This window comes from Drosophila novamexicana, unplaced genomic scaffold (assembly GCF_003285875.2).
Source record: "Drosophila novamexicana strain 15010-1031.04,08,12 unplaced genomic scaffold, DnovRS2.1 tig00001395-arrow-arrow-pilon, whole genome shotgun sequence".
Classification (NCBI taxonomy): Eukaryota; Metazoa; Arthropoda; class Insecta; order Diptera; family Drosophilidae; genus Drosophila; species Drosophila novamexicana.
The window spans coordinates 445,184-462,771 of record NW_020824854.1 but is presented as its reverse complement, the minus strand read 5'-3'; the positions used below and the strand labels follow the sequence as shown (position 1 = coordinate 462,771).

The 17,588-nt window shown below is 37.5% G+C and overlaps 1 long non-coding RNA gene across 1 annotated transcript in view; it reads right to left on the bottom strand.

Annotated features, from left to right (window-relative positions):
* Window positions 1-17,588, bottom strand: part of LOC115767470 — a 43,404-nt gene that overhangs the window by 1,588 nt on the left and 24,228 nt on the right. The window contains exon 2 of the long non-coding RNA XR_004018381.1: window positions 14,213-14,260. This is a non-coding gene — a long non-coding RNA (uncharacterized LOC115767470). The remainder of the gene's footprint in view (window positions 1-14,212; window positions 14,261-17,588) is intronic.

Below are 17,588 nucleotides of genomic sequence, written 5' to 3'. Positions count from 1 at the left end.
TGACCTCAGGAAACGCGCATTCTTGAACCATAAGCAAGAGCTATAAAGGTCCTCTTTAGTCCGCCGACAATTGTCGAGGGTACGTTTGTTTTTTTTTTCTTCTTTCTTTCTAAACCACCTGTCAGTAGCAGTAGCTGACAGCAAGAAGACTAATCACCCTAGTCGAAGAACTATTATTATAGGAACTTGCGTTGCCAACATATGTTTCCCTGGGTAAAAGTTGGTGGAAGATAACAAAAAGGAACCTGTAGATACTGAGAACCCAGAGTCAAGAGCTAATGACTCAACTTATTAGTTTGTTTCTGGTCTGGGCAATAAAATAAAAGAACAGAACATGTGTTTTGGTAACTTTCCAACTATTTAACCAGCAAAATTAGTCAGAATTATTATGTATGCTGATTGGGCAATTCCTTTTCTAATCATTTGAGCTATTCATTTGTTAATTGAATTTGGAAATTGCTTTGGAATTTCAAATCCTACGCATTTTCTACACCAACCTGTGCTGTGCCCACTGGTTGAACTACTTTAACCCCCATTTAAAGCTAGCTGGACAGCAAACAATTAGAGATTTAAGAGCTTAAGTGAGCACTTTGGCTCAATTAAATTTGTCTAGAAATTGTGCCAGTCTTCGTTGTCTTTCGATGTTGTTGCGGCTGCTGCTGCTTCCAAGTAGTGGTCCTCAATCGTATAGTTCTTCAGTTCCACTCGAAATCAGTCACAAACTCTACGCTCCACTGCTGCCCAAATCAGATCTATATTTAGTGCACTTGTGCACTGTGTGGTCTGGTCTTTCCACCATTTCCCATTCCCAGGCCCGTCTCCAATTCCAACATTTTCATTTCCATCTCACTCTCGTTGCTCGGCTTGTGGCACACTTCCCGCTGCTGTCTCCTGTTCGTCTGTCATGTTGTGTATTTAATTTGCAAATTGACATGTTAAAGATACTACACTCTCTCTTTCTCATCCCTCTCTGGCCCGCTCAATGCCATATGTTGAAATTAATTGTTTAAATTAACATTTGGATAGCTGACAGCAGCGATTGACTGGAATTTGATTGAGAATATGAATGAAAACGAGCCCTGGCTCTAACTCGAGTAATCACAGAGAGATAAAGAGCGGCGAGGGAAGCGCCTGTCAAATATTCTTAACTGGCAATCAACGAAAACTCAATGAACATTGCTTTGGCAAATGTAATTTAACAAGCTTGGCAAAGTATTTATATACCATTTAAAGTGAAATGCAGGAGGAGTTTGACTTGAGAGGCTATTAACAACTTGTAAGAAATTGCATATCGTAGCGTAACTATAAAGTTACATTTTTTTGGAGGAGTATTTTAAATTAATGCATATTTGTTTTGGATAATTGGCATAAATCAAAAGACTAACTTTTCTATTAGAACACTCTGTAAATAGAGTAGAGTTTTTGTGGTCTGTTAAAAGTTTGTAAAAGGCTGCTTGTAATATTTGCAACAATTTTCATATTAACAAATGGCAAGCCATATAACTTTAATATTCATTGTCAACTGGAGTATAAATTTAAATTATGTTAACATGTTTATGTTATGTTTTTGTTGTCTGTTACAAGTAATTATAAGGCTGCTTATAACATTTGCATAGTTCTGTTATAGCTCTGTTAATAGTTTTAGTTCTTCAATGCACAATGGGTATCTAGGCGTTTGGCAGTCATAATAGTAAACAATCAAAACACCTTTTGCTTGTGTTTCGAGTGTGTTGTACGTTCGTTTGGAGTTGCCTATCAAAGGCATGCCAAACTCAGGCAGAAGGCAGTCATGCAGCCACCCATCCATATGCCGAGCCTTTAATCAAAAATTTATCATTTCTCTAGCACAAAAATATTTCTGCTGCAAAGGCATGCCTTTCTTTTCATGGCGGATGGCGATGATGATGATGAAGACGACAAAACGGAAGTGTGTGGGTAAAATGCTCAAAAGATGTAATCACTGCATTGTCACCAGCCGGAGACGGGCCTCAGTCTCTCAGTCTCCAACTCAGATTCAGTTTCAGCCTTTGGGGGGTGATATCGATGGAAAGGAGAGTGCGGTCGGGGCAGCACTCGCTCTCTCTTGAGTTTTCATATGAAACATAAATCAGTGAAATTCTATACATGCCAATGATTGTCTACTCTTTGGCTCTTCGGCTCCGGCACACACACAAAAATTCCAAAAGCAAAATTCAATGCATGCCAATAACTCGTTACTCGTACCATAAACTAAGAGGGCAGCAAGCAGATGCCACTGCCCCGGGGACATGTATACAAGTCTAATGAAAAGAAGACAGCAGCAGAGCCAGAAGAGGCAGCAACTCAGCCACAATCAGCACAGTACCACAACCACAAATATCCCACACACCCACACACACACACCCACGCACAACCCATTCGGACTGGGGTTTATTAAGATAACGCGTGAAAAAGCGAGTGACATTTGGGCAAACAGTGAAGCGCACTATTCAAATAGTATAACCAGAGAGACATAGATAGAATGCCAGCAGAGGATGGGTTGAGCTGCTAGCAGCTAGGTCTGCAGATTAATGAGCCGGCCAACTAGGAATTGCCTTGAAACAATAGATTTATGTAAACCCACTGGCGCTTGCTTAAATATATATATCGTATATCTACGTATATAGTGCCCACAATCTGTTGTTGGCTAAATGGTTGCACTCGCCCGCCCTCGGGCCTTAGGCTCTTGTGGATTTTCCAATAAATTACGCTTAAGTATGCACTTAATTCAAATAATGCCTAGTTGCGCGCCTTCTTCTGCGCGGTTGAAGGGGCGGCGGGACGGCGGGGAGGGTGGCTATTTGTCCCGTGCTGCCCTCAAGTGATTTGTTTTTTTGTGGCTTATACAAGTTGGGCCCATCCATAGAAGAAGTATTCTGTGCTTTGCTTATGACATGTGTCAAATTCGTGTTGTGCTCCTCTCAACTTGTCTGGCTCAGCTGTCCAGATAAGCTGTGCCAGGGTAAAGTGTGTGTCTGCGCCTGTGTGTTGATATTTTTTATAAACACCAGGCAAAGGGATTAAACTGAAGTCAGCAAAGTGAAATAAAAAACAGCACAAGTTGTAGCTTCATCAAGGGTATTACGAAAAGAGCTGCTGTCAGCAGGCCAAAGGCCAGACGACAGACCCAACGCCTATCTTAATGTGCTATAGAAATATCAATCATAGCTAGATTTATTGGCTTTGAAGTTTCTAATAAAACAAATAAAAAACAAAAACAAATGGTGCAAGCTTTAGTTAAATATTGAACAATAAAACAAGATAGCAAATAATGTCCATCAAATATGAAACAACCTACAACAAACTTGAATTTATTTGAACTTAAATTAATCAAATAAATAAATATTGTAAAATAACTTCAGAAGTAAAAAACACTTCAGCCATTTGATAGAAAACAGCAGCTCTTCCGGGCTTTTTTCAAGTGCATTCACAATATAATCATAATGTATATTTGATTCCCAACTGCATCTGAGCAGTAACAAAGCCCAGTCAATGGGACTGTCAAGACGAGGGCAAGAGAGAAGTGCACAATTGTCTAAAAATTTATAAAGCTAACAAGAAACTGCCGTTCTCCTAAATACTTGAGAAATATTTCAAAATATGAAAGAAATGTGATAGGTACTTATAGCACTAGGAATTTCGAAATGAATTTTTCAAGAAATTCTTTATTTCTCCAGTTTCCATTATTATAAGTAAATGTTATTATAACACTTTTAAAACTAACACTGCAAAGAATTTTTTTTAAATAGAAAATTATAATTATTTCTTTACAAAAAAAAATAATTTGTAGATTTTCTCTCATATTTGTCTTCTTTAAGGCGTTAAGTTTTATCTTTAGATAAACGACAAAAAAGTGTTGTTCTAGTGAAATATAAATAAATAAAAAGTATATACTGTTTGTTATAAAACATATATAAATTAATCCTTAATACTTATTTTTTTCATCGACTTTTCCATATCTAAATATTTATTTAGCTGGCTCGAATCTATTAAAAAAAAACATTTTTCAATTACAATCTCTTTTTTGTAATTTCGGATTATTCATTTATGAATGAAGATTTAAGTATACAGAAATTAAAATTTAAACAAATCTATTGATTTAAGTATTGTTTCAACTTAAAGACCGCAAAACGGAATGTCATGTTGGATTTAAATTAGATCTTTGGATAAACTATGTATCTTCTTAAGATTGTTGTCCTCATAATATAAAAATAAATAAAAAATTCATATAATACCGTTAAAAAGACGTATGTATATAAAACTTGTTTTAATCTTATCAAAGTGCCTTGCTTGTAATTTAGGATAAAAACATTTGTTATTGTTTATAACTAATACGTCTTCATAAGATAGATTGAATCTCTATCAATCTATATATCCATATATTTTTCTATATACATATCTATCTATCTTTCTATCAATATATCTATTTATATATTTATCTATCTATCTATTTATCAATATATCTATCATCAGTTGATAACTAATAAAAGAAAGAACTCAATTGGAACTATAGCCGAGCATTATGATCAATGTGATCAAGACAACTTTTGGGTGAATCTCCAATAACTGTTCAAGTTTTCCCCTAAGCTGTAAGTCATATTCAGGCCAATTTGATAAAATACTTATCAAAGAGATTGATGCGATGGCTACTGCATGGCATACTGGCTGGCTTGGCTGCCAAGTATGTCAAGACTGGGGACTAATTAGAGGCCTTCCATTTGCGCTTAATATTATATCTAATTCATCTGGTCCATGTACCATGTCCAGCTGCATTTTTTCACTCGTGCTCTGGCATTTCCGCAGACTCTTTCACTGTGACAGCGCTCCCCCGCAGCTCCTGCAGTCGCATTGCCAGTTAGCATTACAAATGCCGCACAAAAGGGAAAGGAAAAAAGAACCCCTTTTGCAGCATGAAGCGTGGTCAGCGCTCAATGAATTGTATTAGGGCAATGTCAGCTCAGAGTTGGAGACTGAATGGAGCAGCAGCAGACTGACTTAGGCGGAGACTCCAAGTCTCGGGGGGTTTTTTTTTGTTGTTTTGTTTTTGTAAGCCCATCTTTAGCCGGAAGTGTCGCATACTTTTACGGATACACCGGCTTAATTATGTGCATAAAATACTGTCACATATATGTGTGTGTGTGTGTTTTTATATATGTTGCACAATCCACAGACTGTGTCGTGGCATGAAATGACAAAACACGTACATTAATTGCTCCACATTCACACAGTCGGAGTCGGAATCGGAGTCGGAGCTGCGAGTGTCCCACAGGAGACGCCGGGTGAAAAGAAAGAAAGCGCAAAGGTCTCGACAAAGCCAAACAGGCTTATAATTTATTAATCTATGCATAGCACACACAAACACACTCATACACACACAGGCACAACAACAAATAATTCCATTTCATGCCGCTCAACTTTCTACGGCTCTGGCAGCTCCGGCAGCTCTGGCTTCCAGGTCCAGGTCCAGCTTCAGCTCCAGACACTACATGTCACTTTAATCTCTTAGAAGTGTCACTTTTGCAGCTCTTCAAGTGTTTGTGTGTTGTCTCTTTGTTGTTATTGTAGTTGTTGCCTTAGGTGGGGGCGTTGTAAACAATGTGCTGCCGCTAGTTGAATTTGAATTTTCAGTTTGATAAGCAACAAAGGCATAATAACACATCAAATTGCATGTGAGGGTGTGCGGGTCGAGGCATTGCGAGGATATGAGTGCTTTACATACTATACACACACACACATATGTGCTACAAGGTCTGCCCTTTGGATGCAAACCTTATGGTAATGAAGTGTAGCAGCTGTTTTTTTTTTTGAGAACTGAATTTGAATACAAGGCTGCGCACAGTGGAACGGAAATGGAAAAGATGCTCTTAAATGTTTTTTCTAAATTTTAAGACTGAATCTCAGAATATTTAAATTATTAAAATGAAAATTTAAACAATGGAAAATATAATTTAAAATATTTATAAAATTAATAAGTTATTCTTTTGTAAATAAAAACATTTGTGTTTTCTTTTGAGGCTTTTAAATATTAATGTATATGTCTTTTATATCTTATGTATTAAATACTTGAGTTGACACTTTGCCGACCATTAATAAATAAATAAATAATTAATTATTTTAAAAATATATAATAAACTCGTGTTCTTATTGAGAGTAAGAAGAACAATATATAAGCTAAGCCCAGAACATATTATGAATCGTTAAGATACCAACAAATCATTAAATTTTTAATAGTTTTTTTATTAAGAAAATTAAATTTAAAATGAATATTAAAATTAAATAATAATTTATCTGTGCCCATTTTCCAGTTCATAAAGTAAAGAGATTGTTACAAAAGGCATTTAAGAACTTGGAAAATGATAATAAAAGTTGTGAGCAAGTCCGAATTGGTTCAAACCCAAATTCCAACATTGAAAAGATATGACAACGCAAGGTTTGAATCGAAGCCAGCTTTAAGCATGAAACCTAAATGCGAGGCATTGCTTCGAACCGTCGACTTTTCTTTTCTGGGGGTTTTTCAGAAGTGAATCTTAAAACTAGTGCACTGTCACACTGTGCATATCGTTACGATTTACATTAGATACAGCATCAGACAGTGAGCGAGACAAGTTGACTGACTACTTGAACACAATCAAATTCAATTTATGCCAACAGCCACACATTCATTTTCATTTTCATTTCCATTTATAATTTCATATTCAGTTTTCGTTTCTTGATCAACACAAGTGACGCTGACGATGGGCGATCAAGTGCCGCTCGCACCTCAAAATTAGTAGTAGACCAGCTGAGGGGTGGGGGGATAGAGGGGACGCAGCGTCTGCGTTGGAGTATTATGGCAGATTATGCTGCTCTATTTGATTTAGACTTGATTTGGATTTATTATTACAATGGCGCCTCAAGTGGCATGTGCTTATCTCAATTTGTGTGTGGGTTCATCATCCAAAAAAAAAAAAGCTTTAAACTATTTAAGTTATCTTCTTCTGCTCACAGCTTTGTTTGTATTCGGGGTTATGGCATCAGCTGGGGCGCGAGCTTGAAAAAATAAGCCAAACATAAACCCGAATTTCCATGTTAGGCTATAAAATGTTTCGTGCTATTTCACAAATGCATAAAAAAAAAACAAAGAAATAAAAAAAAAACAACGAACTTAGACTAGGCCTTACATCAGCGCTCCGCGCCGCGTTCCAGTCTCAAAACCCAAAACCGAAACCCAAGCGCAATCCCATCCGTGGCGCAGCACCAGGTGCAATGCATCGCAGTTGAGAGTCGCTTTGTTTTCGTCGGGGTTTACGGGGTCAGGTAGTTTCGCCTGAATGCCCGGGCATTGTCTTCTTACCCGCTACAGGGAATTCGGCTACATAGAACAACAACAACAACAACAGCAAAAGCAGCAACAACAACAAGAACAACACATACAAACCCTGCATACGCTTGCCAGGCACAGTCTCAGGCGCAACTCTCTGCTGCATGCGTCACAGGGATTAGTGCGGCAGGTAGTACATTTTCCTAGCACGAGAGTCGCCACAAGAGTCAAAAAAGGCTGCGGCAAGAGAGCAACAGCAACTGGTGCAAACTACCATAAATGAAGAAGTTCAGATAGTTCTAGGTGCTGAAATATTTCAAGTCGAAATAAAAATAAAAGTTACGAGATTTCGATCTAAAACTAACCCCAAATAGAAGAATATGAGATAGAGAGTGGGAGAAGAAAGGAAAGGGAAAAAGAGATAAGGAAAAAGAGAAATGAGAAATGAGCTCCAAGATAGATAGAGACACTTAAAGAAACAAATATAGAGACTTAGGGAAATAGAGAGCGAGAGAGAGAGAGAGAGAGAGAAAGGAAATAAAGAAAAAGAGAGAGAAAACGAGATAAAGAAAGAGAAAGGGGAAAACAAACAAAGAAAGATAAAGAGAGGCAGAGAGAGAGAGAGAAAAAACAGAGAGGCATAAAAAAGAGGGAGAGGAAAATATACAAAGAAAGCGAGAGAGGAAAAGAAATAAAGAGACAGAGATAGAGAGAGAGAGAGAGAGAGAGAGAGAGAGAGAGAAAAAAAAAAGAGAGAGAGAGAGAGAGAGAGATAGAGAAGAGAATGGGAAAGAAAGATAAAAAAGAGAGAGAGAGAGAAAATCTAAGACAAAAAGAAGATAGACAGAAAAAAACTCAAAACATAAAAAGGAACGATATGGAAAATGAAAGGGATGGAGAGATACAAATAGAGATAGATAAATAATCAGAGATAGGCTCAAAAAGCTAACGATTACGAAAGACAGAAAAAGTTAAAGTAATAAATAGAAAATAGAAACAGAAATAGAAGCATGCCTAATGATAAAGCTCAACCATTTTATACCCATTTGTAAAAATAAAAAAAAAACTTTTCTCTTTCTTTAAAGTATTGAATATTCCAAAAAATGTCTTTAATTAACAAGAAACTGACTAAATTAAAGGCGAGACAGAGTGTAAGTGTGAAAGAAAGAGCGAACAAAATTTCTTAAGGCAAAATAAATTGATCCACTTTATTATCATAAATTTTGGAGGAAAAAAAAAAACACAAAATTGGAACGATTTGTAATTAAAGGAATTTGGAGCACCAATCCATATTAAACGAGCATGTTCATAAATCAAAATACTTCTTAGCAACAAATGCAATTCAATTCTACAAAATCATGTGTTGAACAGTTTTACGCAATGCCATAAACTTTAAATATTATGAAGCTAAAAACCAAACGTAACCTCAATACATTTTGTAACAATTTGGGAAATAGAAAATTGAATATTTCCATAAGCTTAAAGTTGATCGAAGAGCTTCACTTTGGCAAAGTATTAAGGCACACAGAAAATCAAATGACAAGGCTCGAGTTAATAACATTGTGTACCATAAAAAGTCAAGTTTGATTATGCCCATTAATGCTATTATATATTAAACAAACACTCCCCCTTCATATTGCCAGCTAGTTTATTATTTTGTCTTGCGAGAAACATGTTTAATAAGTGCCAAAGTTTGTGCGTTTGTGTGGCCCACTCGAAGGCCAATATATCTAGGCTATTAAACATTGTGGTCTAATAATAAAAATACATTTAGCCATTTGCCATGTTCGAAAACAAATAATAAAAATGTCGCCCCCCTCTATTAATTTAATGACAGCCCCACCCCCGCCCAAAACCAACTTCATAAATAAAACCCATGAAACCACCCTCGCAACATGTGCAACATTTTGCAATAAATTTATTTATCGATCGATGCGGCAGCTCAGTTCAAAATATTGGCAGCTATAACTTTAATATTTCAATATTATGAGGAGAGTTGAAAAATGTGTAAATACTTTTAGTTCTCAAATAAGCTCCACTAAAAAAAGAACACAAAAGTATTGAAATTTTCGAATAGCTTCGGATGCGATTGTCATGCTATCAAACTGCTGTTGTCAGGTTTTATACCCTGTTAAAAGTGGAATCAAAGAGCTTATGAAAGTGGAGTGGGGAAGAGATATCGACTTTATGGAGTATATTTATGATCAGGTTGATGAGACTGCTTGAGATGTTGTGAAGTTCTTAATTTTGGAATCGAGCATACTCTTTGCACATGAAATGCTTATGTCAAATTATCGATAACTTATCGATAAACCATTTTTAAAATCGATTAATAGCCATTAGCGACTATCAGGCAATCTAAAAGCTAGTCACATTCAATATCATTTATAGGTTCTACTTGATAATACTTGATATACTTTATATACTTGATAACTGCTGCCATTCGATACAAATGTATTCTTTGAATAGAACTCGACAATGTTGTACTCATAGTTGGGTAAACGAATATTAAATGCAGCTCAGATTTAGATATTCGATAACTATTTATATTCGATAATGGGGTATTTTCCGAGATTTTAAATGCATATCTTGGTAATTTGTAGAGCTGGTAAAAAACATTTTTGAATAGTAACTTTTTTGCAACTCCCTTGCACTTCAGTCAGGTACAGGGCATCTACTAGTCAAGCACTCTTGACTAGAGCACTTTATCTTGTCTCTGTTGTAGCTTTTGTTGCTGTTGTTGTTGTTGCTGTTGGTGGTGTTGCTGCTGCTGTTGTTGGATGGTCCTCTACGCATTGGTATCAAATTTCATGGCTTTCACAAGGGTCCCCTCACAGTCGAGTGCGTGTTGATGACAGATTCTCTGTCCGCCGGGGCGTCGATTTTCGTTTCGTTGAAAGTCATTTTTACTCATTTATTGTCACCGTTAGTGGGCGCACAAGTGTGCGTCTTTATGTGTGCGTGTGTGTATCCTTACAAGTACATACACGGCGGGCAGTCAGAGCCCGAGCCCGAGCCCGTGCCAGAGCCAGAGCCTGGGTATTGATTCCACTTCCAGCGCCGCAGCGGGACGCCCAGTCAGTCAGCCCGTCAGTCAGTCCAAAGCCCAATTGACGTGACTCAACAACAGTCATGCTCAATATACATATGTATATATATATAAATATATAGGTATGGCTCTCAAACTGACTTCTCCTTTGGGCTCTGTTTGTGTACTTATTAAATATTTAAAAGCTTGGCCTTTGTTTCAGACAGCGTCAGCACGACAAATACTTAATAATAATTTTTAACAACTGCCGCAAACTCTGCAGGTTGCTGCCGCTGCCGCATTTGCCGCCGTCATGTAATTCATTTTCATTGCCCCGAACCCAGACATATCTGGGCAATCGGTCCTTTGATAAACTGCACGCACCACTGTGAAGAGACCTCCACATTTCAGAACTTTGAGTTACCCTCACATTTTAAATTATGGTTTGTTGCGTTTAAAATACAAATTACACGATACTTATGAGCACATGTATATATATATATATATCTATATGACTCATGCCGAGACTCATACAGCAAGTGGGTCATACAGGTAACACACAATGCATGCTTATTAAAGAATATTCCTGCCCATTTGGTTATTGTACAAGTATTTCTATAGAAAGGCCTTTTCTTTGGTTCACACACGCAACCATCAAAAGGAAGACACTTTAGAGTTGGGTTCCACCGAAGACAGTTAATTATGGTTTGTAAACGGTACCGAAGTTACAATAAATGGTAAATACCCGATGATTATTTGTTGCAGACGTAGGACTTAAAAAATAGTTCACAAGTATTTCCGGCTTAAATTCAATATATGACTTAAAGGATTGTTCATTTAACTGAAGATTGTGGAAAGGAAAACTTATATCAATATTGTCGGGAAATTGTCTGATAATTATTCATAACAGACGTTCGTCGAAATAGGAAAAAAAAAATAGTTGACAGATTCAATATTTAACTTAATTTAATTTAATTTAATTGAAGATTGCGGAAACTGTAAACTACATTAAGAAAGTTAAAGCGGCAAAATTGAGGCAAAATTGTATTTCAGACTTAAATTCAATATTTAGCTTAATTTAATTAAATTTGTCTGAAGAATGCGCACAGTGTTCATATATATAAAGTTAAAGCTTATATAAAGCATTTTTCAGTGCTAATCTTTTCAATTTTATATTTCCTTTAAAGCTTATTAATTGACACTTTTCTTGGAAAGTTAAAAGATTATTATACGTAATAAAAAATACGCTTTTCCCTGTTTTAAATAAATTTTTCAATTTATTATTTTTATTCAACCCAGCGAATTTCTTTAACCAATTAAGAAGAGGTAAAAAACCAATTTAAAAAAAAATCATTCAGAATTTCTTAGCCCCACTTTTAATATTCACACTCAGTTGAGCTGAAACCTTTTCACCCATTTCACAGCTGAGTTAATGCGCGCACTTTGGCAACATATATATTTCATATATATATATATATATATATTTCGTATATATATCTGGCAAATACAATTTGTTGTTGCTGCTCTTAAGTTCGTTAAGCGTGCTGCAAGAACTAAAGCTTTAGTTTAATTCACTCTGGAAATCTTGTGCAGTTTCCTTTCCGTTTGTCGCTCGAGTGTTTAATCTATATGCAGTTGCAGGGCTGTGAGTGTGTTAGCCTAAGCCCCTTTGGGTGCAGCTCGGCAGCTCTTAGTCCACTTCTCGACTCTTCACTGTAGTACATTCAACTAACACTCGTTTTAGCCGCAGTTAGCTGTTGGCTGCAGCTCGGACGCCAAAAACCTCGCTATGCGGGGCGGTCCGAAATAAAAAAGCCAACAACAAACTCAACTGCCATGCCAGGCGTGCCTATGCGGACTGGCAACCCCCTAACCCCGCTAACTAACCCCCTTCCCCCCCTAAGACTTTGCCACAGCTGGCTGCTGCACATGCAACTGCCGCTGCCGCTGCTGTTGCTGCTGCTGTTGCTGCTGCATTTGTCGTCGTCTGATTTCAGCAAATATTTGCAAATTTACGTTGACTGTGTGTAACCCCAGCTTGGCCCGTGACGACGACCCCGCCGGCGTGACAGGGGCGTGCGAGGAAGAGGGGTTAGCATGCCAGCGGCATTAGCGACAACTGTCGTAGAGTGGCACTTAATGAGCAACGGCTGCTGCTGCTTCTGCTGCTGCTGTGGCAGCTACTGCTGCAGTGGCCCGCATGCCACACTGTGCAAGCGAGAGGGCAACAAATAAAGTTAAAGTTATGCACGATGGCCATGCAATTGTCTGCCTGCAGCAAAATGTATCTTACGGATGCGCACTGTGGCTGGTACAAGAGTCGCCGCAGTTGCCGGTCGTCGGTCGACAGTTGCCAGTTGGCTGACTGCTACAGATTCTTCTTTAGCATTGCAGTAATTTGACTTGATTTGTTTAAGCTGCCACACACACACACACACACACACACACACGAACACACAGCCGCACAACCACCCGAATGGACCCCAACTAAATGACAAATGTGCCGCTGCCATGTAATCGCATTAAAGTCCAGTCGCTGCTGCTGCTGTTGCTGCTGCTGTTGCATATGTTACGCTCATTAAATTTGTATTTATAATAGTCGCCAGCTAAATCGCCTTACATTTGGCTACGCCCGTGCTTAGTGGCAATTATGGTAATCATCATAATTTTTCGATAGCAGATAGAAAATGTCGCTAGCTGCTGTTGTTGCTGCTGTCAATATGGTTGTTGTTGTTATTGTTGCTGCTGTTGTTGGTGCTGTTATTGTTGCTACTGTTGTAGGTGTTGTTGTTGCTTCCATTGCTGCTATTGCTGCTGTTGCCGTTGCTTGACTAGCCAAATTGCAAAATTAATTAAATTTTAGCACAACTTTCGAACGGTATAACAACAGATTCCTTGTTGTTGCTATTGCCGACTTTGTTGGATAACTCTGTCCCGTTGATTGGCGCGCTGTGGTTAGTCGGTTTGCCCATTGCTTGGCCAGCGGTTTGCCTGGCATAAAGTTGAATAAAATAAAAACGAAGGCAGGCAGCAGGCAGGCAGCAGGCAGGCAGGCAACAGTCCAACCCGCTCCACGTTTTAACATTTCTCGTACATGCAAGTGACAAGGCAATATCCGTCACGCAAACAACAGCAACAGCAGCAACAGCAACTACAGCAGCAGCAACACCCTGCCAACAGCAACAGCAGCAACAAGCACAATGGCAAAAAATCAATGGCTAATTTGGCTAAATTTGTTTCATTTAAATCTATATTCATCGATCTATTATATATATATATATATATATATATATATATATATATATATATATATATATATATATATATACCTAATAGATCGATATGAAATATGAAACAGTAAATACATTTTAATGTTATATGTTTGAAATCCTTGGCTTATAATGCTTTGTAAACTGTTATCGACTTATCGAATATCGAAAAAGAAACGGCTTATAATTGCATTTACAAGTTGTTATCGATGTGTCGAACATTAATGCATACATTTCTCAAATTATTATTTTAATTTTTGAGCAATTTAAGAAGTTTGCATTAAAAAAAGAAACAAACAAATAGACCAAAAATACCAAAAATATAACAATTTTCCCATATCAATTATATTATAATATTGATTTAAAAGTTGCTTTTTAGTATTATATATATTATATATTATATATTATATAATTTATTTGTCTTATTATCAATTATTTATTATAATAATATTGTAGTATGATTATATGTCATATATAATATATCGCATATTTTATATAATTTATATTTTATATGGTTAAATACGTATTGGGTTGAATATTTCTATAAAATCTACTTTATAAATATGATAAAATATGTATTAGTTATAATAAACTTACAACTTGTTTATCAAAAACTATCGGTAGCTGTTGCGATAATAGAAGTATCTGAAAGATATAAAATAAATAAAACATAGGTTAGATATTGAAGAAAAAATGTTGTATAACATATATATAAAACTATTATTTATCATAATTATATTTGTTTATTATAATTATAATTGTATTATTTATTATCAAATGCAATACTTTGTATAATTAAATTATTTTATATTTTCTATTGTTTTAAATAAATAGCTATAGTTCGAGTGGATTGCTTAAAGGCAAAATATAAAAAAAAAAAATAAGTTAAGCTATCAAATAGCTGCCGCATATTTTCCTATTGTTGAATTTCTAGGAATTTTTTGCAAGATATCAGTACTAAAATTGGCTCTAGGCGTAGCCTAGGGCGGAATTTTTTTTTCTAGAGTTGCTTTGTTCTACTTTTGAACTCGCTTGGAAATGCTATGGATGAAGATCAAAGAGTCGCCGCTTGCACTATCTATCTGTGCGTACGCTCAAGAGTATGAACATATTTTAGCTATAAGATATATCAAATAATACCATCTTAAAGGCAGTCTATTTTTTTTTTTTTTTTGGCTCATTTTCAGCTTAATAAATATATTATTCATAGTTTATCTGACATGCATATATTATCCAAGCCTAACTGTTACTTGATATGCCGACACTTATCTTGGGCAAACGCAATTACTTTGACGCAATCTGGACAGGATTATGGGCAACCACTATATAAAGCACATTCAACATATGGCCTATATGTTTGTAATATGCAAATTGGATTGGCCAACGAATTGTTTTGGCCATTTAACTGCCATTATTGTCCACTGTGCCAAAGCTGTGTGCTGTGGTTGTTGTCCTGGTGAAATTATTATTCATCGCTTGTAGAACGACCACACGACGTCGCAACGCTGCTGCTTTTGCAGCTGGCGTTGGCTGTGACTGTGGCTGTGTCTGTGACAGCGCTGCCGCAGTTGGCGCACGAGTTAATTACGGTCCATTAGACTGCACAAGGGGTGTTTATTACCACATCAGTGGCGCCGCCGTCACCGCCACCACCAGGACACACACGCCATTCGAAGGCGGCCGGCAACATGATTGAAACTAGAAATTTGCTCTCTATGCCTGTGTTTGTGTGTGTGTGTGTGTGTGTGTGTGAGTGTGGACATGAAATCAGTTAGAAAATCAGCTTTGACATGGAAATTGCGTCGAGCTGCAAACATCAAGTGGAAACAACTTTGCTTTAGTTCTGTAAGATCCACCCGAAGTTACCCTGAGCCCATCGACGAGCTGCCAGTGCTTCTTCTTCTCTAAGCTCCACACTACGGCAAATGCATTCTGGCATAACTTCGGTGCTTATAGTCCGATCTTTATTGAATTTTCAGGGCCTTAAAAAGACGCCTTAAGGTGTGTGCATTCCAAGGCGCAGGGCTCTGGATTTGTTTCAATTCAGGTGAAAGTTTTTGGAGGAGGTATACAAATGTAAATAATTCTTTATCTAGCTCTATTCGAGTTATGCTTATGAAGCCATGTCTCATAATCGATATTTATCAATATTTTTGGAAATCGTTTAAGATAATACAAAAGCCATGTCGATAAACAAATTCAAATGCTCTAGCTCTTATAATAGCCGAGATTTACGCCTGACAAACGCGACAAATTGACTCAGTTTGGCGTGTTCATTAAGCACATATATCTATACAAATATATCTCAAGCATTTGCACAAAATCAGTCTACCCAATAAATCCACTTTCAAAGTGTTTCAGAGCGAAAGGAAACTCATTGAAAGTGCGCATTCGTTTAGCCCAATTTCTGATTGAGAGATCCGAAAAGCTGACGTCACGCAGGTTCCACGCACTTCTCTAATTGCGACGCAGGCGCTTTAGAGTCCAGAACAGAACCTGGCAATTGGACAAAGGCTAACGGTAGGCCATTGTTGTACCGGGGACCGGTGACAAAAATTTATTAAAATATTACGCAAGGTTGGGCAGCCAGTTTGCTGAGCGCACGAGGGCCGAGAAGCCGGTAGGCCGGGAGGGGAGGCCAGATGAACTTGTGTTGTGTTTGCATAAAACTTTTTTTGCCAAACAAAACTTAGCTTTTCCCTTGTCAAACCGACAAAACGACAGCTCACGGCTCCTTTTCGATACACTGTTAGAAGAAGGTTAGAAGGGTATATTGGTGATGGTTAACTGACCTTCAAAAATTGCAGATGTATTATATATGTCTATTTAGAACATAGCCAAAATTGTTTCTCATACATTTTGAAAGTCACAGTCTTAGCAGTACAGTTTAAGAGTCACCCCAATTTTATTAATTGATTAGCTAGAGATATCCTAAAGGGATTTAACGCCCACTACCCATGTCACAGTTTGAAAGCCATAAGTCTGAGCTAAAGTTTGGGGGTTACTGGCGCAATTGTTTTTTTCTCTTTAGTATGGTTAATCATAAATGTGCGAACCTTTAAATTTATCAAAGCTATAGCTTCTACCGTTTTGAACTCACAGTTTTAGAGCAACTGCTAAAATTCTTCCTAGATGATTTCCAGGGCATCCTTACAGTCGGCAAATTTGGGCAGCAAAGTTCTTACGGCGTTTGTTTTTTTTTCTTATTGTGCGTTCGCCTCGCAAATTTTCAACAAATTTAGAAGAGCGGAAATTGCAAAGCATTCAGCGAGTTGAGTCGAGTTATTTGTACGACTGCGTGCAGCGGGCGGGGACGTAACAAAAAAAAAAAAACGAAAGGAAAGAAAGAAAAGGGAAAAGGAAAAGTTTTTGCTACCCCGAAAGTTTGGCATACGGATTTCGAATTGTAGGAGTTTGGGTGCCATGGAGCCCAATGCTGGGGGCAGCAAAGGCGTTGCAGCGTCGACAAAATATAAAAACTTTTCGCGTTGTTTACATAACAAAAGCAGCATATCGGGGTTGGTAGGGGGGATATAGAAAGCGGGTGGGCGGTGTGGCTGGGTGGCCTGTCAATTTGTGCATTGGAATTTAACAACATTCAGTGCTCGTGCCCAGCCCGACTGCATGCACATAAATTGAAGTTTTATTGTTGCTGCCGCTACTGGCCATAAACAAAGTAATTAAACGCAAAAGCCAAGCAGTCAACAACAGCAGCAACAACAACAACAACAACAACAACAACAACAACAACAACGACAAGGAGCAGTAGCCAAACGCAATTAAAGAGTTCAGAAAATGATTTTTTGTTTGGCTAACCGATTCGGATCCATCTCTGCTTTATATCACATCACATGTGCCACAAAAAGGCGCAAAGGCGTAAAATTCAAGACAAGAAAAAACAGCAGTTCATCAAATAGCCGAACTTGTAATACCCTAGGCAGACGGAGAGTAGATCAAGAAAATTCGGACTTGA